This window comes from Dendrobates tinctorius, unplaced genomic scaffold (genome assembly GCF_039654945.1).
Source record: "Dendrobates tinctorius isolate UK_male_01 unplaced genomic scaffold, ASM3965494v1 ptg000129l, whole genome shotgun sequence".
Lineage (NCBI taxonomy): Eukaryota > Metazoa > Chordata > Amphibia > Anura > Dendrobatidae > Dendrobates > Dendrobates tinctorius.
Window position 1 is genome coordinate 33,672,134 of NW_027361797.1, and position 27,147 is coordinate 33,699,280.

Genomic DNA, 27,147 nt, shown 5'->3' on the forward strand with positions numbered 1-27,147 from the left:
TGCTCTTTCGCCCAGGGCACATGAAAACCTGCAGCCAGCCCTCCCCCCCCACAACTTTAGCCAAATAACCCCCATTTTTCAGTGCGTAACTTGTATTATGAAGTTAATTAAGGTTGACAAGCTTAAGTAAGAAGAATTGATGCTTTTGGCATTCAAATGGGCACTGTAGGTGTGTTTCCTGTCCTCCTCTCACTGCCGACTTTTATTCCCCATTGACTTACATTGGGTTTCGTGTTTCGGGACGACCCCGACTTTTCCCTATAATCGGACGATCTTGCTCGACCCGACTTTTGGAAAAGTCGGGTTTCACGAAACGAAACGCGACCCTAAAAAACCAAAAGTCGCTCAACTCTACTAAGGAGGAGAGATGGGAGTCCCGGAGGTTTAATCTCTACAAGCCCTACTGTCAGGGCTGAAGTGAATGGGCGAGCAGTTCATTGCCTAACTGATACCGGATTGCAAGTAACCACCATGCCTGAAGCTTACTTTAAATGTCATTTTCCAGAAGTGTCACAGCCAGAGTGGAGGCCAGTAATCAGATTGATGGCAGCCAACCAGTTGCCTATCCCAGTCGCAAGGGTGGTCTGGATGGAGATCAGAGTGTATGGAAAGGATGTAGGCCAAAGAGGGATTGTGTTGGTCACCAAGGATGTCGGCAGCGGGCTTGTGGTGACCCTCCAAATGAATGTACTGAAAGAGATTGGATTTCTCCTGATCAGTGAGCCACAAGAGGCCTTTTTGGACCAGTGGCACCCGCAAACTTCCCAAAGAAAGGTATTTCAACAATTGATTCGAGCTGCCCAGGCTCAGGAAACATTGAATGGAGGGAAAGTCCTGGGGAAGGTGATGGTACTCACAGCTGCTAAACTTTCTACTGCCTGGTCAGACGGTGCTCACGTTGCCAGTACGAGCCTGTAAGCCCCTTGAGGGGGTGGAGATACAGGTAGAGCCAACATCGGTGGATCAGCTACCCCCTGGACTCCTCATAGCTTAGACATTGGCCACAGTTCATGATGGTAACATTGTGGCGCGGTGTGTCAACCTAAGAGAAGATAGCCTCACCCTCTCACCTAAGAGTGAAGTGGCTCAGGTCCTGGGAATGCCGGAAGAAATGGTGCAACCTGAGGCCGTGCAAGGAGATCCCTGGACCCTAGACGTTACAATGGCACGGATCACTCATCTGGAAGCGCAAAGGAGGGTTGTCGGATCCTGGAGAAGATGCGAGCTGAAGTAATGGGGCTCTCACCTCAGCAGGTGCAACAGGTGGAAGCTGTGTTAGAGCATTAACAAGAGGTCTTTGCCCGCCATGAAGATGACTTCGGGTGCACTCAGACTATCACCCATGAAATTCCCACAGGATGTGCTGCACCAGTTTAAGGGGAGGACAGGACTGTAATCGTGACCCGAATTGCTGAAATATCTATGTCCAGTCCTTCCACTACAGAAAACTGTATTCTTCTCTTCAGCGTACCTGCATCCCCAAATCCAGATTCCCCCAGGCACTTCCCAGGCAATGAGGCCCCTCTGTCAGGCGACCCCCAGCAATCGAGACCAGTCCAAGATAACTTTAACATTCTCTTTACTGAATACTTCACATGTTACATCCACAGTTGGTACATCATGGAATTCAGTTATTCTCTCATCTTTCCCTGCCTTGCTGTCGCTTCTGTGCAGTACACGCCAGGACCGGACCATCTTGTACTGCTCCCCAGTTCCTTCCTGGCCTAACCTCGCCATAATGACAATTCCTTCTGTCTGTTTCGCCCCAGACTCGATATCATCAGTCACCAGGTTTGGTTGCCTCTGGTAAATCATCCTGCCCGTCTCTACCGATCTTGTCGAAGCTCCAACTTCATCTCTTCAGTCCAACCGACTCCTGCCCTAAAGACATCAGCCCAGGTGATGAGTCACCAAATCTTTCCTTCCCTGTTCTGGCTCACTGCTATGCTGCACAGTGCCCATGGATAACGTGGGCTGCAGCGATTTAACATTGCGTGGCTGCCGAGCTGTCCGGGCCTATAGCTCATGTGGACACTTGGGCACACTGACTTACCACCCAGCGGCCCCTCCTACATTTAACCCTCTATAAACATCCTATAAACTATACCTATAGTGCACACTAGTATGCCCCCATCTAGTGGCCCATAAAGGAACTACACTTACCCTTGTCTATAAGAACTATAATACTAAGGTGCCCTCCTCTAATGTCCCAAAAGGATGCACCCTACTTTCCCTAAACTGTACATGAACATTAGTAAACATCACATATATTATATACAGTATTACACTAAAGGAACACAACACAGCATAATACAGTTTTCTAAAGAATGGTAACACATGTACGAATGTGGCAGTACCATAAATTTGAGCGATAATACATCTGACTATGTAGCAGTACCACAAATATTTATCAAAGACATTATCAATAGAGTTGAGCGACTTTTGGTTTTTTAGGGTTGCGTTTCGTTTCGTGAAACCCGACTTTTCCACAAGTCGGGTCGAGCAAGATCGTCCGATTATAGGGAAAAGTCGGGGTCGTCCCGAAACATGAAACCCAATGTAAGTCAATGGGGAATAAAAGTCGGCAGTGAGAGGAGGACAGGAAACACACCTACAGTGCCCATTTGAATGCCAAAAGCATCAATTCTTCTTACTTAAGCTTGTCAACCTTAATTAACTTCATAATACAAGTTACGCACTGAAAAATGGGGGTTATTTGGCTAAAGTTGTGGGGGGGAGGGCTGGCTCCAGGTTTTCATGTGCCCTGGGTGAAAGAGCGCCCCTTTAACACATACCACAACTCATCATGCTCCGATACGGCAGAGAAATAGCGGTATAGTACAATGAAAAATACTTCACTTTTTACATCTCATGACGAGGCCCATCTATTTCTCCATACAGAATCATTGGTCCCATATAATGTTTGAAACAGTATATGATGAGCTCCACATAATGCTACAGTATATGTTGGTCCCCATGGATGAAGCTCCACTGTCTTATGGGCCCAAATAATGCTCCAAACATAATGGGCCCCATTTCTAATGCTCTAGTGTATAATGGGCCCTGTAAATGCTGCTCCAGTGTCTGATGTCCACCTTTGGAATGTTCCAGTGTATGGTGGGCCCCATCTATCATTCTCCAGAGTATAGTGCTCCCCAAAAATTGCTGTCCCAACATTGAAAACAATCAAATAAGTCTCCTCGCTAGGGAATCCCTGTACTAGTCTGGACAGGTGCTGTAGCTTGCTTAACAGCTCGCCAGCCGTTCTCACGCCCAGTATGGATTGCACGTGATAACATGTATGGATAGCGTACACATTCAAAATATATGTCTCGGGAGGCAGGCTCAGACGGTGTCAGGCACAGTATGGATTGCACGTGATTGCACAAAGGTTAGAAAGGGTACCGTATCCCCGGATAACATGTATGGATAGCGTACACATTCAAAATATATGTCTCAGGAGGCAGGCTCAGATGGTGTCAGGCACAGTATGGATTTGACGGCCCAGATTACACAGCGGAGGAGCAGGGAGAGGTAAAGATTGCTCCAAACATAATGGGCCCCATTTCTAATGCTCTAGTGTATAATGGGCCTTGTAAATGCTGCTCCAGTGTCTGATGTCCACCTTTGGAATGTTCCAGTGTATGGTGGGCCCCATCTATCATTCTCCAGAGTAACGTGCTCCCCAAAAATTGCTGTCCCAACATTGAAAACAATCAAATAAGTCTCCTCGCTAGGGAATCCCTGTACTAGTCTGGACTCCTCGTCGTCCCCATCTTCCATCTCACTGCACAGTATTTCAACCTTGCAAGTGCTGTGATCCTGAGCAAGCAGGGGGGGCCCACTCGTTGGCGACGGCACTGGCACAGGGCCCCTGATAGTACGGTGGTGTGTCTGATGGCGGGTGGGCCGAACCTGCACTTTCATCTGCAGCTTCCTCTTTGTCACCATGTAAGATGGAACTGTATATGGGAAGGGTAACCTGAGTTTCATCAGGGTCAGATTCAGGCCGTGTAGCGTGCGAGGGGAATGTAGTGGTCTGGGTCAATATACCAGCAGATTCATCGAGCAGTGGCTGGGCATCAGTGCACTTGTGTCGCCCCCAGGAGTACGGTCGCCACAGTGGCATTACCTTCCTCCTAGGGAGTGTGATGTCATGCTTGGGAGCAACGAAGGATCTCTCTAGCAGGTTAACTGATTGGGCGGCGTTATTCCCACGAGTCATGACCCTCCAAACAGCGTTCATGAAGGCAAATTGTTTGTTTTACGTGGGCAGTATGGTTGCAAAGCTGAACCTTAAAGGAATGTCCAGAAGGGCACCACCAGGAGTGGAGCCTACGGTTAAATTCGACTCCACCTGGGAAACCTCAACCATGCCAGCTACAGAACAGATGCACACATTGCAAGCTTAATTCCGTTAACGAACGAGACTCCGTCATGCCCCGCGGTCCGAGTCCGGCTTACTAGAGGGACACGTGAGGCTCTGGAACATGAGATTGGCCAATAACTGGTGTGTCATGCCCTTACATGTCCGTGGCTGCATGTGCGCTACACTGAAAAGGCCAGCGTTTGTCGCTTACAGGTGCAGATAACCCGCTGAACAACGTTAGTGATGGGGATCACTGATTACAATTATTACCCGCGAACAATGATTTCCCAGTAAGTGCAGGTCAACTGCAGTTCCGGAATTAGGCCTAACCGTCATTCCTGAAAAAATGAAAAACTTACGTGTGCAAACCACAGGTGCTGTAGCTTGCTTAACAGCTCACCAGCCGTTCTCACGCCCAGTATGGATTACACGTGATTGCACAAAGGTTAGAAAGGGTACCGTATCCCCAGATAACATGTATGGATAGCGTACACATTCAAAATATATGTCTCAGGAGGCAGGCTCAGACGGTGTTAGGCCCAGTATGGATTGCACGTGATTGCACAAAGGTTAGAAAGGGTACCGTATCCCCGGATAACATGTATGGATAGCGTACACATTCAAAATATATGTCTCAGGAGGCAGGCTCAGACGGTGTTAGGCCCAGTATGGATTGCACGTGATTGCACAAAGGTTAGAAAGGGTACCGTATCCCCGGATAACATGTATGGATAGCGTACACATTCAAAATATATGTCTCAGGAGGCAGGCTCAGACGGTGTTAGGCCCAGTATGGATTGCACGTGATTGCACAAAGGTTAGAAAGGGTACCGTATCCCTGGATAACATGTATGGATAGCGTACACATTCAAAATATATGTCTCAGGAGGCAGGCTCAGACGGTGTTAGGCCCAGTATGGATTGCACGTGATTGCACAAAGGTTAGAAAGGGTACCGTATCCCCGGATAACATGTATGGATAGCGTACACATTCAAAATATATGTCTCAGGAGGCAAGCTCAGACGGTGTTAGGCCCAGTATGGATTGCACGTGATTGCACAAAGGTTAGAAAGGGTACCGTATCCCCGGATAACATGTATGGATAGCGTACACATTCAAAATATATGTCTCAGGAGGCAGGCTCAGACGGTGTCAGGCACAGTATGGATTTGACGGCCCAGATTACACAGCGGAGGAGCAGGGAGAGGTAAAGATTGCAAATGAAGGGGCCCTGCCCAAGCAAGGGGGGCCCACTCGTGGGCGTCGGTACTGGCACTGGGCCCCTCATAGTACAGCGGTGTGTCTGACGGCGGGTGTGCACCACCACCATCAGAGACACTTGATTGCACTATGAGGGACCCTGTGCCAGTGCCCGCGCCCAAGAGTCGGCCTACCCACCTGTCCAGGGCAACGGCACTCGCACGGTGTCGTGCGCTAGGTGGTGACCCCGGCCATGGGGGGGGAGGCAGCACAGTTAGGGAGTTTTAGAAAGTGGCATATGTTGATGTTGGACATTCAGCTGATGCAAAAGGCGAAATAGGTCAAGTCCCAGGAAGAGGTGGACCAAAGCAAGCCATTTTTCTGTCACCCTATGTGTCATCAGGGGAAGGTGGGACAAAATCCTTGGAAACCCATGCATGGTTCATTTTAATGAAGGTTAGATCATCCACATTTTGGGTTGACAGACGGGTCCTTTTTTCTGTCAGGATTGATCCAGCTGCACTGAAGACTCTTTCCGATAGCACACTTGCAGCTGGGCAAGCGAGCTCCTGTAAGGCATATTGGGCCAATTCAGGCCAGGTGTCCAGTTTAGCGGCCCAATAGTCAAAGGGGAATGACCTGTGTGGGAGAACATCGATATGGGAGGAAAAGTAGTTTGTAACCATGGTTGACAACTGCTGTCTCCTGTCACTTTCCATCGATGCAGTATTACCAGTTGTGTGAGCGGTATTTGAAAAATCAGTCCACAACATTGTCATGAAACCCCTGTCTCCAACGCCACTTCTGCTGTGTGCACCACGAACACCTCTGCCAAGCTGCCCCCGGCCCGTACGGCTCGTGTGAGAACCATCACCGCTGCTGTGTGCGGGGAATGCCTCAAGCAACCGATTTACCAGAGTTGCTTGTTTATTAGCCAATATTAGGTCAAGGTTCTCCTGTGGCATGATGTTTTGTAATTTGCCTTTATAGCGTGGATCCAGGATGCTGGCCAACCAGTAGTCGTCATCGTTCATCATTTTGGCAATGCGGGGGTCCCTTTTTAGGATCCGCAAGGCATAATCTGACATGTGGGCCAATGTTCCCGGTGTCAATGATGCACTGCGAGTGCTGGTTGGAGGAGCACTTTCTGGCAAATCCACATCCCTCCAGTCACGCACAAACCCTGTACCAGACCTTGCCACGCCAACATTTTCACTTGCCCCACGAGATGCATCCTCCTCCCCTAAGTAATCATCCCCATCCTCCTCCTCCTCTTCTTCCTCCACCTCGTCCAGGAGAGGTCCCTGAGCAGACAATGGCTGAATGTCATCAAGGATTCCCTCCTCCTCTTCCTCCTCATCAACATTGGCTGCAGACGCCTGCTCCTTAAGGTGCGTCAAAGTTTGCATGAGCAGACGCATAAGTGGGATGCTCATGCTTAGGATGGCGTCGTCTGCGCTTACCAGCCGTGTGCATTCCTCAAAACACTGAAGGACTTTACAGAGGTCTTTCAGCTTCGACCACTGCACACCTGTCAACTCCATGTCTGCTCTCAAAGTGCCTGGCCGTGTATCCTCCCACAAATGCATTATGGCCTGCCTCTGCTCGCACAGCCGCTCCACCATGTGCAGCTGCAGATGGAGTGCTAGTACAACTGCGCTCTGTGGACGAGCTTTCGCTTCTGGAGGAGGAGGAGGAGGAGGAAAGGCCAACAGCCAACTGTTTCCTATACCGTGGGCTAGGCAGCACTGTCCCACCACCGCTGTCCCCTGTGGACCCTGCATCCACCACATTAACCCAGTGCGCAGTGATGGACACGTAACGGCCCTGGCCATGGCGACTGGACCATGCATCAGTAGTGAGGTGCACCTTTCCGCTCATTGACTGCTTGAGTGCATGGACAATGCGGTCTTTCACATGATGGTGGAGGGCTGGGATGGCTTTGCGAGAGAAGAAGTGGCGACTGGGTAGGTCATAGCGTGGTACTGCATAGGCCATGAGTTCGCGGAAAGCTGTGCTTTCCACCAACCGAAAGGGCATCATCTCAAACGAGATTAGTTTGGCAATGTGGGCGTTCAAACCCAGTGTACGCGGATGAGAGACTGAGTACTTTCTTGACCTACTCATAGTGTCTGGGAGGGTGAGCTGGACTTGAGAGCTGCATATGGTGGAAGTAGCGGTGGACAGGGCGGACTGAGAGAGGGTTGATGATGGTGATGGAGTTGGTGTTCTTTCTGATGGCCTAGAATCAGTCTTTCGTTGATATAACAGTGGGATTCCCTGACTGCTGTGGCCTTGCAACGACACCTCAACATTTGTTGCTGTGCTAACCGGTGGGCTTACAGTGGGGGAAACAATGTAGCGTTGCTGACTACCTTCGTTGTGATCAGTTGCACATGTGGCACTTGAGGTTTGGTGTTGTGTCCACGCTTGCAAGTGCATGCTGGTTAAATGTCTAAGCATGCAACTGGTATTCAAATTTTTCAGATTTTTCCCTCGGCTAAAGGTCTTTGCGCACTTCTTACAGATAACCTTGGCCTGATCATGAGGATTTTGTTCAAAAAAGTGCCACACTGCACTCTTCCTACTTTGGCAGACATTTTGCGGCCTAGCACGCTGTGATCTTTTGACCCTCTGGACAAGCTGTCCAGCAACTCTTTTGATGTTTGGAACCTGTCTTTGGAGTGCTCCGGGCCTGCCAGATAACAGCTGTTGCGATATCGATGTCTGCTGTGGATGCTCCTCATCTGAGCTATTGGAAGCAGCACCCTCTTCCCCCAATGGATGCCAATCTGGGTCAACAACTGGGTCATCCATCACCTCCTCTTCTATGTCATGTGCACCTTCCTCTGTGTCACCGTGTATGGTGGTATAGTGTGCGGGAAGGGGCACCTGAGTCTCATCAGGGTCAGAATCTGGCTCTGTACACTGCGAGGACAATGTAGTGCTCTGAGTGAATGTACCAGCAGAATCATCCATCAGCGGCTGTGCATCAGTGCACTCCATGTCAGATTCATCTTGGCCTGGGTAATTCACCATTTCACTTGATAATCCAGGCATGGTATGTGAAAACAGCTCCATGGAGTAATCAGTAGTATGGCCTGCGTCATCCTTCAATCTTGGTTGGGGTGAAGGACACAAGGAAAGGTGTGGTTCATGAACATGAGCCTCCAATGACGACTCAGTGCTTTTACTTTTTACAACTGAAGAAGAGGAGGTGATAAAGCTGGAGGCTGAGTCAGCAATGTAAGACAAAACTTTTTCCTGATGCTCTGCCTTTAAAAGCGGTTTGCCAACTCCTAGAAAACTAAGCGTTCGAGGCCTTATGTAGCCAGACGATGACGCAGGGTCAGCACCTCCTGCATTCGGTCCTATTTTGCTCTTGCCACTACCATCAGATCCACCACCAACACCATCATTACCAGCTGCCAACCCCCCGCCCAATTCCACGGCCTCTTCCACCAGCCTCCCTCATTTTTGGTAGAAATGTAGACAAAATCCAACAAACTATATAGTATGTAAAACAAGGTACAAGGTGTCTATAGGACAGGGGAGATTTTGAATTTCTGCACACACTTTTGGACACTGGACACTTTTGGATTGTGTGAGGCCCAATGAATATCTGGGCGCTATGTGACAGGCTCGATGGCACAGCTGTGACCTAAGTGACTAGAGGATAAGGGAGATTTTGAATCTCTGCACACACTTTTGGACACTGGACACTTTTGGATTGTGTGAGGCCCAATGAATATCTGAGCACTATGAGACAGGCTCGATGGCACAGCTGTGACCTAAGTGACTAGAGGATAAGTGAGATTTTGAATCTCTGCACACACTTTTGGACACTGGACACTTTTGGATTGTGTGAGGCCCAATGAATATCTGAGCGCTATGTGACAGGCTCGATGGCACAGCTGTGACCTAAGTGACTAGAGGATAAGTGAGATTTTGAATCTCTGCACACACTTTTGGACACTGGACACTTTTGGATTGTGTGAGGCCCAATGAATATCTGAGCGCTATGTGACAGGCTCGATGGCACAGCTGTGACCTAAGTGACTAGAGGATAAGTGAGATTTTGAATCTCTGCACACACTTTTGGACACTGGACACTTTTGGATTGTGTGAGGCCCACTGATATCTGAGCGCTATGTGACAGGCTCGATGGCACAGCTGTGACCTAAGTGACTAGAGGATAAGTGAGATTTTGAATCTCTGCACACACTTTTGGACACTGGACACTTTTGGATTGTGTGAGGCCCACTGATATCTGAGCGCTATGTGACAGGCTCGATGGCACAGCTGTGACCTAAGTGACTAGAGGATAAGTGAGATTTTGAATCTCTGCACACACTTTTGGACACTGGACACTTTTGGATTGTGTGAGGCCCACTGATATCTGAGCGCTATGTGACAGGCTCGATGGCACAGCTGTGACCTAAGTGACTAGAGGATAAGTGAGATTTTGAATCTCTGCACACACTTTTGGACACTGGACACTTTTGGATTGTGTGAGGCCCACTGATATCTGAGCGCTATGTGACAGGCTCGATGGCACAGCTGTGACCTATGTGACTGGAGGATAAGTGAGATTTTGAATCTCTGCACACACTTTTGGACACTGGACACTTTTGGATTGTGTGAGGCCCACTGATATCTGAGCGCTATGTGACAGGCTCGATGGCACAGCTGTGACCTAAGTGACTAGAGGATAAGTGAGATTTTGAATCTCTGCACACACTTTTGGACACTGGACACTTTTGGATTGTGTGAGGCCCAATGAATATCTGAGCGCTATGTGACAGGCTCGATGGCACAGCTGTGACCTAAGTGACTAGAGGATAAGTGAGATTTTGAATCTCTGCACACACTTTTGGACACTGGACACTTTTGGATTGTGTGAGGCCCAATGAATATCTGAGCACTATGAGACAGGCTCGATGGCACAGCTGTGACCTAAGTGACTAGAGGATAAGTGAGATTTTGAATCTCTGCACACACTTTTGGACACTGGACACTTTTGGATTGTGTGAGGCCCAATGAATATCTGAGCGCTATGTGACAGGCTCGATGGCACAGCTGTGACCTAAGTGACTAGAGGATAAGGGAGATTTTGAATCTCTGCACACACTTTTGGACACTGGACACTTTTGGATTGTGTGAGGCCCAATGAATATCTGAGCGCTATGTGACAGGCTCGATGGCACAGCTGTGACCAAAGTGACTAGAGGATAAGGGAGATTGGATTGCTTTTAAAAAAGCAGTTTGCGGAGCAGTGGGTAAACAGCAATGCCAGCCTGTCAGGAAGCCTGAAAAGGCAGCCCAACAACCAACACTACTGATACACCACAATATAGCCTCCCCTTGCACTGCACACACAGTGACTGGTGTGTTGTGCAGGCCAAATTGCTATCAGCAGCAGAAGCAGTTTTTTTTTCTTCTCAGCAGGACAAAAAAAAAAAATTGGGCTTGCTTTTAAAAAAGCAGTTTGAGGCCCAATGAATATCTGAGCGCTATGTGACAGGCTCGATGGCGCAGCTGTGACCAAAGTGACTAGAGGATAAGGGAGATTGGATTGCTTTTAAAAAAGCAGTTTGCGGAGCAGTGGGTAAACAGCAATGCCAGCCTGTCAGGAAGCCTTAGAAGGCAGCCCAACAACCAACACCACTGATACACCACTATATAGCCTCCCCTTGCACTGCACACACAGTGACTGGTGTGTTGTGCAGGCCAAATCGCTAGCAGCAGAAGCAGTTTTTCTGTCTTCTTCCCTGCCTAACGCTCTCCCTACAGAATCAGCAGCAACCTCTCCCTATGCTAAGATCGGCAGAAGTAAGATGGCGGTCGGCGTGCACGCCCTTTTATACCCCCTGTGACGCCCACCAAAGCAAGCCAATCACTTGCATGCCCTTCTGAAAGATGGTGGTGACCCGTGCCTATGTCATCACGTTGCCCACAGTGTCCGTGGATCCTGATTGGCTGAAAAAGAGCGCAAAACAAACTTTTGAAACGCGACTTTGGCGCGTAAGTCGCCGACCTCGTGGCCGACCTCATCCTAGGGTCGGGTTTTGTTTCATGAAACCCGACTTTGCCAAAAGTCGGCGACTTTTGAATTTTTTCGACCCGTTTCGCTCAACTCTAATTATCAACATTGATATATGTAAGTATCAACAGATGGAAGACAATTAGAGGAAGGGAAGCAAGGAGGTAATTCAATCTCACCCCCTTACACCAGTTTGGGAAAGAAATCGGCAGTTACCTCCTCAGATGTATAAAGGTTAGTAAATACTTCAAAAGATTAACAGATGTACAACTGTGTATACAAACTGGTCTTTCTCCATTTGCTAAAGTAGGGGTGAATATAGAAAATACACTGTACAGTCAAGGCCAAAAGTGTTAGCACTAGGGATGAGCGAGCACTAAAATGGCCAGATGCTCATTACTCGAACCGAGCAATTCCTAATGCTCGATTGCTCGTTTCAAGTAATGAGTATAATGGGAGTCAATGGAAAATCCAAACCTTTTTGCAGCAGACGCTACAAGGAGGTCTGGGGGGCAGTGAAAATGTAGAAAATATTGCTGTTGCCCGCTGGTTGAACAAGATGTGATGACGCCTCCCAAACTCTTCAAAGGACCCCCATCTCCGCTGCTGGTCATACTGGCTTTTGAAGTCCACAAGAACCCTAGCGGTGAAGGATGCTGCATGGGCTCGTATCTTGGTAGCACCACAGGGTTCTGCCACCTCTGCTGTCATGCCAGCTTTGTCTGGTTCTGATATTCTCCCGAACGCAACCTTGAGAGTCTTGCGAGATTCTGCCATCTTTATCGCCTAGTCGCCCACTAGTCATGTTATACTGTATGGATTACTAATTCAATTCAGAAAAAAATTTTGAACTTTTTTTTAGGTTTATATGCCACTGAAATGTAACACAAAGCACATAATACTTTATGGATGACTTATTGAATCTAGAAATATTTTTCAATGCTTTTTTGGAATGTTATATACCACCCAAATGTAAAACATAGAAGGTAATACTCTATGGCTGATTAATTGAAACCAGAAGATTTTGTCATCTCTTTTTTGGAGTGTTGTATACCATGAAATGTAAAACAGAGAATTTAATACTCTATGGATGACAAATTGATTCCAGAAAAATTTTTTAATGCTTTTTTGAAGTGTTATATACCAACAAAATGTAAAACAAAGTAGGTAAAACTCTATGGATGACAAATTCAATCCAGAACATTTTTTTTAACTCTTTTTTAGAGTGTTATACACCATCATGATGTAAAACAAAGCATGTAAGACTCTATGGATAACAAATTCAATCCAGAAAATTTTTGAACACTGCTTGGAGTGTTATATATCACAGAAATGTAAAACAAAGCATGTTATACTCTATAGATGACTAATGGAATACAGAAAAAAATTTGAATTTTTTTGTATTGTTATATTTACCCATAATGAAACAGAAAGCATGTAATGCTCTATGGATGACAATGTAGTCTATATTTTCACCCCCCCCAAAAAAAAAAAAACATGGTCACGTGCAGCAGGTTTATATTTAGGAACAGACTGCAAATCCCTAAGCCCTGCCTAGGCGCAGTATTGTGACACTCTCCCTGCTCCTACAACTGTCCCTTGGCTAAATGCAGAATATATCTGATTCAAACAGCAAAGCACAAGATTAGTCCTTAAAAGGACTGTTAGTTTGATTGTTCAGTATCAGCACCAGTATCTTTTACAATATTTTTATTGACAAATGTTAAAACCATACAGTAATGACAAAAGTGTTTCACAGCTGGATATTAATAGGAGGGGGGGAGGATGGGGGACAGGAAAGGGGGAGGGGGATGAGAAAAGGGTAAGGGGGAGGGAGAAAAGCACACAGAGAGCTTATGCTAGTATCAGCACCAGTATCAACACAAGAGGACTCTGATTAGTTAAACTGTGCACACACAGAGCTGGATAACTGCTCTCTCCCTCCAATCAGAACTGTCTCTGAGCTGATCAATGTCGTCTGTGAGCCGAGCGCAACAGTGCCAGTCCATTTATAACCTCTGATGATGTATTGCGGCCAGTCAATCACAGTAATGCCACTACCAAGATGGCTTCAGCGTTATAGTGACTGGCAGCTAATCCCCACATGATTATTGGCTGTGTAACAGGCGCCAAACATTCGGGCGGGGATTCAAGTTTAAATCCGAGCACAATCCAATGCTCGCCGAGTGTCGGGCACTTCTGAGCACCCAGATACTTGAGTAATACCTAAGTATCATTTTGTTCATCTCTAATAATGACCAAAAATAGTATTATTCCTCATGTACACATACGCAACAGCTTATGCTAAAAATGTTATCTAAAAGTTTATTTATTCTTTAACCTTAAGACATAACAATTTTCATAAGCAGACATAAAAATACAAATTTTGGGGGGTAGAAATAATTGTATGGTTATAAGAACTCTAAACACAAAATCTGTTGTCCAATTTTACAGATTGATATAGCATATTTTGTGTATATATTTATGGCATGAGACAATGAGTAGGATGAAAGAAAACTGCTGTCTGCCTAACCTTTACGTTTTAATGATTTTCTGGAAATAGTTTTACTTGTGCTAGTGACCTTGTCATTTCTGTTTCCGTTCCAAAAGATTTGCAGAGACAAAGCTATTTCTTTCAGCATCCTTAGATCTAAACATATCAGTAGTTGTCACTGTCTGACATATGTGACAATTGATTGAAATGTTATTGTGATTATTCTTGGATGTTTAGCGTGTAAATCAACTTGGGAACCTTTCTTCAGTTCTATGTTATCTTACAGGTCCATTCTAGACCTGCTACCTAAATAATACTTTTTACAATAATAACTGATAAAACAACTATGTAAAGTACAAACTTATTGCAGAGTAATTTAAATAAAAGAAATCATAACACAAAATGAAGACAAAATTCACATATGAATCACCACTTTTTTATGTCAAACAAATAATTAATTACTGATATATGAGCCCCTATTTAATAGGATGTTTACACCAGATTTCAGCATAACCTGTTCCAAAAAAAAGTCACAACCGATGACTTGAGAGACAAATTGCCGCTAATATTAATGACCTTTTTCAATGCTTACCAAATTGGAAAACTGGGTGTCATCTCTAAAGAAACGGCGTTTTAGTCAAATTTATTAGGATGTAAGCCAGAAATGCTGCAAATTTTGGCACAAATCTACAATAACTCATAAACATTCAGCTGCATATTTGATTTCTGACTATTACACAAGTCCAAACGTAGCACTTTTAAATACATTTGGTATAAATCTCTTGTACATTCAGTTATATCTGATACTGTGAATGGCACTGAAGCTTGGTCCCTTTTACTTGAAGAGGATGGAGCGCAGTACTAGGCACAGCCGCCTGGACAGATAATATGATGTACATATACTGTAAATAATAATGGGAATGGGCACATGGATGTTTATTGTATTCTGTTGTATCTTCTTTATACTGATTGACAGGGGTTCTCACTAATCATACAATGATGGCACTTACGAAAAATGGGACTTTAAAGTTTAAGTCCTAGAATTCCTCTGTAAAAAGTAAATAAACTTTCCTTTTCATTATAATAGTCATTACTAAATTATGAATTGGTGTGATATACTTTTATTAGTTTATTTTGCTTTCTTCTCTCCTAGATTCTATGCTGTAGTGTTGTTTCAATGCCCATTTTATGAACCTTTAGAAGCTCCTTTCAACTACTGCTAAGTAAGATCCATATACTATATCCAAACTATCTGCTTATGACACCTTCCCTGTCTGAGCCTCTCTGCTCCACATGTACTGAGGTACAAGTTTTTGTATGCTGATGTTTGAGTAAAGTGTAAATCTTACAGAGCAGCAGTTCCAGTGATCTTCTAAAGGTGCATGACCTGGGTATTGAATCAGTACTGCAGTAATGTTTGGTGGAGAATATATGTATATGCAAACTTTACCTTCTACCTGACCTCAAAAGGATTTATTGATGTCACAAAAAATGTGTGTGTATATATACAGTATGTATATATATTTATACACACACACACACACACACATACACAGTTGTGCTCATAAGTTTACATACCCCTGCAGAATTTTTCATTTCTTGCCCTTTATTTCAGAGAATATGAATGATAACACCAAAACTTTTGCTCCACTCATGGTTAGTGGTTGGGTGAAGCCATTTGTTGTCAAACTACTGTGTTTCTTTTTTCAGCGTTTCGGTGATTCACCTCCATGCTTTACAGTAGGAATGGTGTTCCTTTCATCATAGGCCTTGTTGACCTCTCTCCAAATGTAACGTTTATGGTTGTGGCCAAAAAGTTTAATTTTGGTCTCATCACTCCAAATGATCTTTTTCCAGAAGTTTTGAGACTTGTCTCTGCTGTTTTGAACGTTGCATATAACTTCTATAAATATAAATATAACTTTAATATATTTATCAACTATCTAGAAATATGAAAAAAAACTTTAACATAAATAAAAACTGTCTAAAATATGCAATATAACTTTGCTATAAATAAAACTTTTCTTATCAGGTTCAACAGGGTTCAGTAACATCCCGAACCGGGGTATTTTTCTCCTTTTACTAAGTGCAATATGGGGAAACCCGTCTCAATCCCCCAACATAGGCCCAGGGCATGGCTACAGGGCATAACTGGTTAACTTGTTTAACCACTTTTCGGCCACGCTAGATCATTTTTGTTCTGTGGTCTGCTGTAACATATAGAGTGCATCACTCACACTCTCAAATGGTTGCTGTAAAACCAAAAAGGAGCAAAGTAGTAAGTGCTAACTATCTAATATATAAAGCTCAAAGTGTGTATGTATGTATGTGTGTATGTATGTGTGTATGTCCGGGATAGGCATCCGCACCGTCGCAGCTACAGCCATAAAATTTGGCACAGTCACACGTCTGGACCCCGAGAGCGTCCTAAGCTATGTTGTGAGGCGAAATTTTAACCCCGCGCGTTCCAATTCACCAAACAATTTTGCCCCTATCTACATACTGGGGAAAAAGTGTGTGCACGTCAAGCCCCGCCCCTCATTATGTCATAATGCCCCTATTTGCATACTGGGGAAACAGTGTGTGCGTATCAAGCCCCACCCCTCATTTCGATGTCACAATGGTTGCCATGGCGACGCTGATGTCATCATAGGTTGCAAGCCCTGCCGCTGCTCATTATGATGTCATAATGGTTGACTATGGGATGGAGGATGTGTGATGGGTATATGGGCACTGGACTATGGGATGTAGGATATGTATGATGGGTATATGGGCACGGGACTATGGGATGGAGGATATGCATGATGGGTATATGGGCACGGGACTATGGGATGGCGGATATGTATGATGGGTATATGGGCACGGGACTATGGGATGGAGGATATGTATGATGGGTATATAGGCACGGGACTATGGGTTGGAGGATATGTATGATGGGTATATGGGCATGGGACTATGAGATGAAGGATGTATGATGGGTATATGGGCACTCGACTATGGGATGGAGGATATGTATGATGGGTATATGGGCACGGGCCTATGGGATCATGGATATTTATGATGGGTATATGGGCACGGGACTATGGGATGGAGGATAATTATAATTTGCTATAACTAACCACAGTTATTTACTATGCCCTGGCAGCGCCAGGCTCTTCAGCTATACTATATACAGGAGGAGATGACACACAGGTATATACTATATACAGGAGGAGATGACACACAGGTATATACTATATACAGGGGAGATGACACACAGGTATATTGAATCGTGTCACCGGGGTTTAAGTAGACCGTGTGCACATTTTTGATCTTGCTGGAGCTGCAGGTTCTGGTGCAGCCTCTGGGATGGCAGCCACTAGCACCCAAGAAGCTCTGGGTCCACCGCAGGCAGCTGGTCTGGGTCTTCCTCCGGTCGGCTGAGGGCGTCTTCGGCTTCCACCTTACGCTCCGAGTAACCACCGCTCGCCATCTTGCTTGCCGGGTTTTCTGCCGCGCCCACGAGCTGTTCCCGCTCTTTCTTTCGTGGGCGATTCCTTCTTCTTTCTCTTCTCCCACCAACCCAGGCCAGGAGGCGTGTCCCCCTGGCCGACGGCCATGTTATGATCACATAGAAACATTCACAGTGGGCGGACATGATTTTCGCACCTTTCGGTAACCCAGCTCACGATGGGAAGCTACACGATTGCCTTTGGTATTGTCTCTGGGCGTATGAGACCCGATTTAATATGGGTCAGTACATCCTGGTCATGATGCCAAAATGAAACACCTGCTAGGGCCGGTGGTACTCGGAACCGGGCCAGTCAATTCTTCAGGGGATGTCACGGCAACAGTGACCCGGTGCGTGGCCCTGGGCGTGCAATTAAATAAATATGGGGAAGTTATAGGGGAAAGTTTGTGACGTCATCTGTGGTATTCGGCAAATAATAAGATGGCCGACGCTGCGATTCAGATCCACTGGGGCAGTTGGTGATGCAGCAAAGTTGGTACAGCTCTCCACGGGTAGAGCCAGGCCACAGGGCAGTTATGGTGTTAAATGTGATGGTAGTGGTTGTAGTGCAAGGCAGATGACACGGTAAATAAATATGAGGACACAGCAGGGTGCAGTCTTCACACTTTTACTCACAGTCTTTCAAGTTACAATCCCCAGCCAGGGTGCTGTGTCATCCGGGACTGTGCAGGGCTTTGCAGGTACTGTGCAGGACTGTGCTAGGCTGCGTGGGACTGTGGTGGCCCGTGCTGGGCTGTGCGGGGACTGTGCCATGCTGTGCGGGACTGTGCAGGGCTGTGCGGGGACTGTGAGTGGACTGTGCAGGCTGTTGCAAATATTGCGAGGCGAGTAGTGAAATACTTGCGAGGATTCAAGTACCGCGAGTACCAAATTACTCACCGAGTACCGAATCCTCACGAGTATGCTCGCTCATCCCTACCCTCCACCCAACTACGGTCGGCATGGATTCGGGCGCCATGGGTGGATTCCTCACTTCCCGTGCCCCTAGGACCCCTTCTTCACTCCACTTTCCTCTCCAGTCCTGGAACAAGCTCCTCACTCCTTCCAGTCTCTTCCACAAACTGACTTCTCCTTCCTGGCTCCTCCTACAACTGCCACTCCTGTTACCATGACAACTCTCCACTACCAACTGCCAGCTTTCCTGTCCTATCTTTATCTACTTCCTCCACCCACACCCTCTACCTAGTTCCTCCCTGGCCTAAAGAGGTCTAGTGTTGGGTGCTAGTGTGTGGATCCTGGGTAGTGCCCCCTCCTTACCTGAGAGTGGGGTGCCACACCTCTGGCTGAGGTGCAGTACCTCTGTGGCGACTGCACCCTCAGAGACGCCACATATATGTATATATATATATATATATATATATATAAGAACTACTAAGAACTTTAGTACTACTACTAAGTACTACTAAGAACTTTAGGTTTCCTATATATATATATATATATATAGGAAACCTAAAGTTCTTAGTTCTTTAAAATTATGTAGCACTGGTTTTGCTATCAGCGACAATATGCAAACTTTACCTTCAACCTGACCTTAAAATGATTTATTGATGTCACGAAGAATGTTTACCATTGTCCAGCAATGAAAGTCAACTTATCCCTTTATTAACAAATGTTTAGAGCAGATGTTCATTCTTGCTGTATTTTCAGTTTCTTTCCTCGTTGAGGACACATGGTATGGCTGAACAATTAAAAACAAATTAAAAGATGTAATGTTTTTAGATGAATGTACAAGATTATTATAGAGGAAATGTAAAATTAGCACAAGCAAATCATTCCATTGCAAGATTTAATTAACCTACAGCTAAAGGTTATTGAGCCAAACTAGTACAATGAAGAAATGGACCAGTTGCCCATAGCAGCTAATCATATTCCAGGTCTCGTTTTTCAGAGGCCAATTGGGAAATAAATATTGAAAACCTAAATTGTGGCTATAGGCGTCTCCACTGCACTTGTTTTGATAAGTCATCCAATTGGATGATTATTGATTAAGAAAATTCTATGGTGAGGTCAATTATCCTTCAGATGTCACTGAGAAAAAAACAATAAAAATACCTGGTAACAATATTATTGCATCAATATTTTCATTTCCAGTGGAAGAAAAATGCTGATTCAGCACTACATGTACATGTAGACTTCTAGGTTAATTCTTTTGTATAGGAGTAATAATCCATAGAAACAGGTCTTGCAACAGGTAGGCCGTACAAACCCTCCCTTGATATCCAAAATTCCTCTTTAGGGTGAGAAGACACACAAATCACAGCAGAACCTCACATTCTATTGTTATGGGGTACTGCAGGGGACTAAACCAAACATACCCTCCCCTGAGGTTCCAACTAATCTGAAGGGGAGGATTAAGAAATCTATTTTACATACATTTATTCAATGATAACTAAGATTTATTAACCTAGTAATATGTAGGATAGTCTGTAGAAAAACATAAATATTATAACTTGGTTTCTCTTCTATCTCTTTTCTCATATCTATAAAAAAAATTTCTCTAACCTTTGTCTCTATTAGGTTTCATATTCACTTTTCAGTCACCATGATGACTTGAGGATTTGTTCTAGAAAGGACAGCTTACCATTGAAAAGAAATAGCATTATCAATTTAAATGTATTCAAATCCTATTGAAAAGTTAGAGTGTCCTATAATGCCAAAAACGAATAAGCCAGTCTTCTCCTGTGTTTGTAATCCCGATGAAAATTTTGACTATTATTACTGCAAATGTTACAAAAAGATCAGTCATCCCATTGTGCGAAGAGTGTAAATCTCAAAGAATGCATTAAGCTCATGAAACAGACCAAGTCATTGTACAGTACATTACACGACGGTATGGTACCTTAAATAACCACGCAATCATCCTATATTACTACACGTAAAATGTAACACTTTCATATGCTCCATTTTATTCTGTTGATTCTTTTTCAATGGAGAAGTTTTTGGAATGAGGTTTCTTAGTTCTCACATCTTTTCAGGAAAAGATTGACAAAGTGTTTCTCTTTTAGCTCCGGGAAAGTTCTTTGCAGAACAACACGATCTTACAATATATATGTCATGGTCTTCACAAAACAATATTATGTTTACCTGATCTTTTTCTTGTTTAGTGTACACTATTGGAACAAGCTACAATAGTTTACAAGTTCTCTGGTTGTTAAACTCATGTAAACAATCAGATCGTCGTAAAAAAAAAAACAACTGTGATACAATTGCAACAATGGCTGCCCAAATTTCAATCACATCTTTGTTTGGTGGCTCTGTGACAGTAGATCAAGGAAGATATGATGTTTCAGTGATGATTAGTTTGTGTGCTATGTTCATGTACATGTGTTATCAGCTGTTGTTGACTTATATTTAAAGTGTCAAATGAAAAATGGTGCTTGACCAGGATTCATGGGTTGGTTTAGCTGATTGGATAGAGTCCTGCTTGGCGTTGTTTTGGAGAAGTGCTAAATTTCTTTATAAGGAGGTGATTGGACCAAACATGGGGATGAGTTACCATATAGTATATACCCAAACAATGGGTGCATTGTGAGTGTCCAATAAGAAGCCTCTTGTGATGTAGTTTGAGATAAATTCTGATAGATGGGGTCCAGACATTACCTAGAGGTAAAGTGATCGTGCAATAGCTTGGCTCCAAACATAGGGCTGAGGAGGGGACAGAGAGATGCCCTCAAAGACTGCTTGGTAAGATGCTGTTATCCAAAAATTTAACTCCAGTGAGAAGCATAGGGATCCCTATCCTACCGACAGCGATATGATAACGGAAATGTCAAACACGCAGGTGGTGCATGTGGTTCTTGAAGCCACGGGATCGGACTTACCTAGAAGGGGAGTAGCTAAGTTGCTACCTAGTATTTACTGGAGCTCCTGATGGTCCAATCAGGTTTCAACTGCAGGTAGCAGCCAGGTACCACTTCTAGACTGTCCCTGTTACTACAGCTGCTGACCCAAGCAGGTATGCTGACATGGATGGGGCTTGGAATAACTTGGCAAGATAGGATAAGGACTCTGTTTAGACTGCACAGGTTCTGGATCCTCGAACAGAATGGATACTGGCACTGAGTCACAGATGGGGCAGGATTCAAATTCTGGAACAAACTGACAGTATGGACTCAGAAACTCTAACCAGGACTGACACAGGTGCAGGTGCTAGTACTGAACGGTTTCACGTTCGGATACTGCCGCTGCAGCTTCAGAGTTAAGGTACCACTGTAGCGACTTTAGGGCTAATGTACTGCTGGATGCAGTTTCAGGATTCAGGTACCACCAGAGCAGCTTCAGTGTTCACAGGTATCGCTGGTGTGGCTTCAGGTTCAAGGACAAGGGGTTCACATGAGGATCAGGGGTTTGGATTCAGGCTCTGGCCACACAAGGACACACAGGGGTTTGGATTCAGTTACAGAGACTGGGACCTGGCAACTCATTAGTTGCACAAACACTCACTAATGGAATAACATTGCTCAGGAACCTCCATACTAGGAAGGGTGCATTTTATACAACATGCCTCCCAGCTATTGGCTTGAGTCATTTTCAAAGTTTGCAATCTGCCTTTTTAAAGGGAATCTGTCACCCCCTGGACATATATGACCTATCAATATGGGCATACAAGTAATAGAAATGTTACACTAGGCCTACCTGTATACCTCATATTAATGGCCTTGTTGTGAAGAAATGTTATAGTCTTTCTTTATGTTAATGATTTCTTCAAGGCTCCAGGGCATGCAGTGCATGAAAAAAATCTCTCCTGTTTTCATTGTAATACTTACCCCCTCCCGTCAGCGTCAGTTATGGCCCCGAAATCCTGCGCCTGCACCCTTCATTCCCTCATAAATACATAGCTCATTCTCCATTCTGTGGGCACAGAATTCAGGGATCTTCTGTGCAGGCGCTGGTGACCTTCGGTGTGTGTGCCGATAAGGTTTTCTCCCTACTTCCTCCCTGCATAGTCATGGCCATGTACACATGGTTCCTAGCAATGACTGTGCAGGTAGGAAGTGGGGAGAGAATATTATTGGTGCACATACTGAAGGTCATATTGACTCACCGGCGCCTGCACAGAAGATGTCTGAATGTATTGCCCACAGAAGGGAGGATGAGGTATGTATTTCTGAGGGAGTGCAAGGTGCAAGATTCCAGGGCCATAACTGACGCTAATGGGAGGAGGTAAGTATTACAATTAAGCCAGGAGGCAGGGATTTCTTCCATGCAGCTCACACACCAGAGTCTGGAAGAAATCATTGACATAAAGAAAGAATATAACATTTCTCAGCAACAAGACCAGTAATATGAGGCATACAGGTAGGAGTAGTGCAACATTTCTATTACCTGTATGCATATATTAATAGGTCATATACGTCCTGGGGGGGTGACAGATTCCCTTTAAGAGCAGGGAAGCACATGCAAACGTGAACATTAGGCGAAACGTCAGAAAGTCTGTGCGGCGTTCACAGCCAAAAGAAAGCAGGGAGATGTGCCGAAAAACCACTCGTCTGTGACAGTGAGCATGCTGGCATCACTCCATGGATGGGGAAAGGGAACGGTGGAGACACAGGGGGTCTGCGGTCATCCCGGTCAGCTAGCTGAAGCCGCATAGACCAAGGGGTGGTCCCATTGAACACAAGCTCTCTTATAACATGAGTGTAATGCTTCTCAGGCAACACAGGGTGAGAGTAAAACAGCGTGGCAATACTTTATTGAACCACAAAACAGGCAGATAACTCATAGGACAGTCCCAGCAAAATACCTAAGATGGTGCACATTACAGAATCTCAACCTTTTGTTGTCTCACCGGCATAAGAGCAGCTGTGAGTTCAGATCTTCCAGGGTTGAATATCCCACCTGTGGCATGCACACAGGGATGAAGTAATGACAAGCGTAGGAAGATGACAGTCCATTCAGGTACAAGGCCAGTTGACTGGAGGGTCACAACCTAGCTTCATCTTCCAGGGCAAACTACCCCACCTGTGGCATGCACAGAAAGAAGGTAACGACAAGCTTAGGAAGATGACAGTACATTCAGGTGCAAGGCCAGTTGACCGGAGGGTCACAACCTGTCTTCTCTGAACATATCTCCATGGAGCCAGGTGACTGGCGGTTCCCATTCTTGGCTTTCACAAACATATCCTTGGATTTGCAATGGTCAATAGAGCAAATGTGTATTTTCCTAGCCAGGGCCGTGGTCCATTAAGCTAGCATCCTGTAGAATGACAAATCTGTATCCCTTGTGATGGAGAAATGAACTTTGACAGCTGTCCTGTAGAGTCTCTCTGGAAGTTTGGATGTCTGGATGTCTTGGCTGAATTTCTTTCTCTCTCTGTCTCTTACAGAGGCATATAACCTGTTTTTATAATTAAGTGACCTTTATTCAGTATTTACAGGTAAAGAGGAAGAATGTTGATGAGATCAAGTAGCATTACTTGATTATTTAATCTATTTGCATAGTTTTTCTTCCTCTATTTTAAAAGTCAACAAACTATCTGGCCTGGAGAATGTGTAATTAGCATATCAGCAAACATCACTGGTCATCCAGGATAAAAGCACAATGTGTCACAACAAATTGTCAACATTATAGGCTTACGCAAGAAAAAGTCTGTTTTTTTGACCAACCAGAAAGAAACACATAAATTCAAAAGTCAACATATAGATAAGTCTATTCTTCTTGGCTTGCTGAAAACAGACGTCTGGTTAATTAAGATACTGTGTCCTCACAGTAAACATGCAGGGGCGCTGGCATTAGCATTACAGAACACTTGGCATTAGAGACTACGAAATGGATTGAAATTTACTGCAATTATTGTGAACCCTTACAGTGTGGAGGAACACAAAAATCCTGTGAGAACGACCTAGTCCTATAGGAGAAACCACTATGTTTCCTATTATTACAGAAAGAGCCCTCTTTTGTTGCTGCTCTTTGTAACCAAGGTGTCACATGTATGTATGATGGGCAGTTTTAGTAATATATTGTTGCATATTCTGTTGGAGGTTCTTAAACGGGGCTCTCACTAATGATGATGTCACAAACGGTGCCAGTGTTATAAATTGAATTATTGAGCACACAGCAGCTATGGTATATAGATGCAAGTATTTTGAGAGCTATAGTTTTTCTATATTTCTACCGACAGTCATGTGACAGCTTGTTTTTTGCAGGACGAGTTGACGTTTTAATTTGTACGTTTTTTGTGTGCATAACTTTTTTTATCGCTTTCTATTATGATTTTTGTGAGGCAGAATGATCAAAAATCAACAATTCAGGAATTTTTTGGGGTGGTTTATCTTTTTATGCCATGAATAAATAATTCAGCTTTATTCTTCGGATCAGTACAATTATAGCAATACCACATTTATATATATTTTTTTAAATTTTGGCACTTTTTCACAATAAAAACTTTTATAGAAAAAATATTATTTTTGCATCGCTTTATTCTGGGAGCTATATCTTTTTTTTTATTTTTCTGCTGATGGAGCTTTGTGGCCGCTTGTTTTTGCGGGACAAGATGACCTTTTCCGCAATACAATTTTTATTTACATCTTTTTTGTTAGCGTCTTATTCCACTTTTTCCAGCAATTGCTCTTGATCACAGCATTTAGGGGGTAAAATTGCTAGGCGCAGTGCTTTCACAATCCCTGGTTGTCACAGCAGGAGCTGGGCCGCTAGCAGCACTGAACTCCTGCTGTGATTGGGTGAAGGGTGCTGATTTTTCAGCACCTCCTGCGCGATCATGCTGAGATCGGTCAGTCAAATTGACTGGAAAAAAGGAAAAAAAAAGCTCGCCCCACAATACGGCTCAATCTGCACAGATGCCCACGAACCACACCATCACAGGATGCTAATTAGACACAGGGAAGGAAAAAGTTTACACAGCTTCTGATCCACAATTCATAAAGAAAAATTCAAAAATACAAAATACAGGAAACAAACATCCTCTATGATGGAGAAGTAGTAGAGGGGACACAAAAAAAATTAGGAACACAAGTGCGTTCTTAGACTTGGTTTAAACCAATTTTTCTCCTGATTTTTAATTCTTTTGGAATAAAGACATGATTTTAACCACGTCTCCATGAACTATGGATCAGAAGCTGGATAACCTTTTTCCTTCCCTGAGTCAGATTGACTGACCGATCTCATTCCTCTGAGTGCATGGACCGACTGCATGGGTCCCCGTATTTCTTTCCATGATGCCCAGCTGTCGTCACGAAACTGTCACTGCGTGTTCACGTAGCACGAACATAGCACATCATTCTGCGGGAACTGACACCCTCTCCTGACATGTTACGTCCGTCAGTCATCATAAAGGGGTTAAGAAAAATCCCACATTTGATTTTGGGAAAATATTCTGGTAATATATTAAAATTATGTTACACGTGCTTGTAGGATGCAGCAAATGGGTAAAGAGGGCTAAAGATAGAGATCTGAGAAATGAATCTACTGGGTTGTAGTAGCTTAGGTTTTCAATATCTGGATTAGAACAAATACTCTGCTTCTATGATAATACGCTCCTAATTAGAGATGAGCGACTTTGCCTTTTTTCAGGTCGAGTCGGGTTTCATGAAACTCGACTTTCTAAAAAGTTGGGTCGAACGAAATCGGCCGACTATAGGGAAAAGTCAGGGTCCAACTGAAACACGAAACCCAATGCAAGTCAATGGGGAAGCAAAGTCGGCAGGGAGTGGAGGACAGAAAACACACCTACAGTGTCCATTTCAATGCCAACGACATCAATTCTTATTACTTAAGCTTGGCAACCTTAATTTACTTTATAATAATAGTTATGCATTGAAAACTGGGGGTTATTTGGCTAAAGTCTTGGGGGGGTAGGGCTGGCGCCAGGTTTTCGTGTGCCCTGGGCCAAAGAGTGTCAGTGCACCCTTTTAATACATACCACAATTCATAATGCTCCGATACGGCACAGAAATATAGGTATAGTACAATGAAAAATACTTCACTGCTTACATGACATGACTGATCTATTTTAAATTCTACAATAGCTCAAAAAACGGACACTATATTACTTCATACAGTATTATGGCCACCACCTAGTGCGCCATATGGAATAATGAGCCCCATATATTTCTCCATACAGAATAATTGATCCCATATAATGTTCCATAAAGTATATGATGAGCTCCACATAATGCTACAGTATATGTTGGTCCCCATGGATGATGCTCCACTGTGTTATGGGCCCAAATAACGCTCCATATATAATGGGCCCCATTTCTAATGCTCCAGTGTATAATGGGCCCCGTAAATGCTGCTCCAGTGTCTGATGTCCCCCATTTGTAATGCTCCAGTATATGATGGGCCAAATGGATGATGCTCCAGTGTATGATGGGCCCTATATATCATTCTCCAGTGTATATTGCTCCCCAAAAAATGCTCCCAACATTTAAAAAAATTAAATACCTGTCCTCGCTGGGCACTACTCTGGACTCCTCAGCATTGCCATTTTAAAGCTCTCTGCACTTGTACTGTTTCGGTAGAGGGCATACAGATGTGATGTAATCGCGCTCTGTAACCTGAATGTCACTG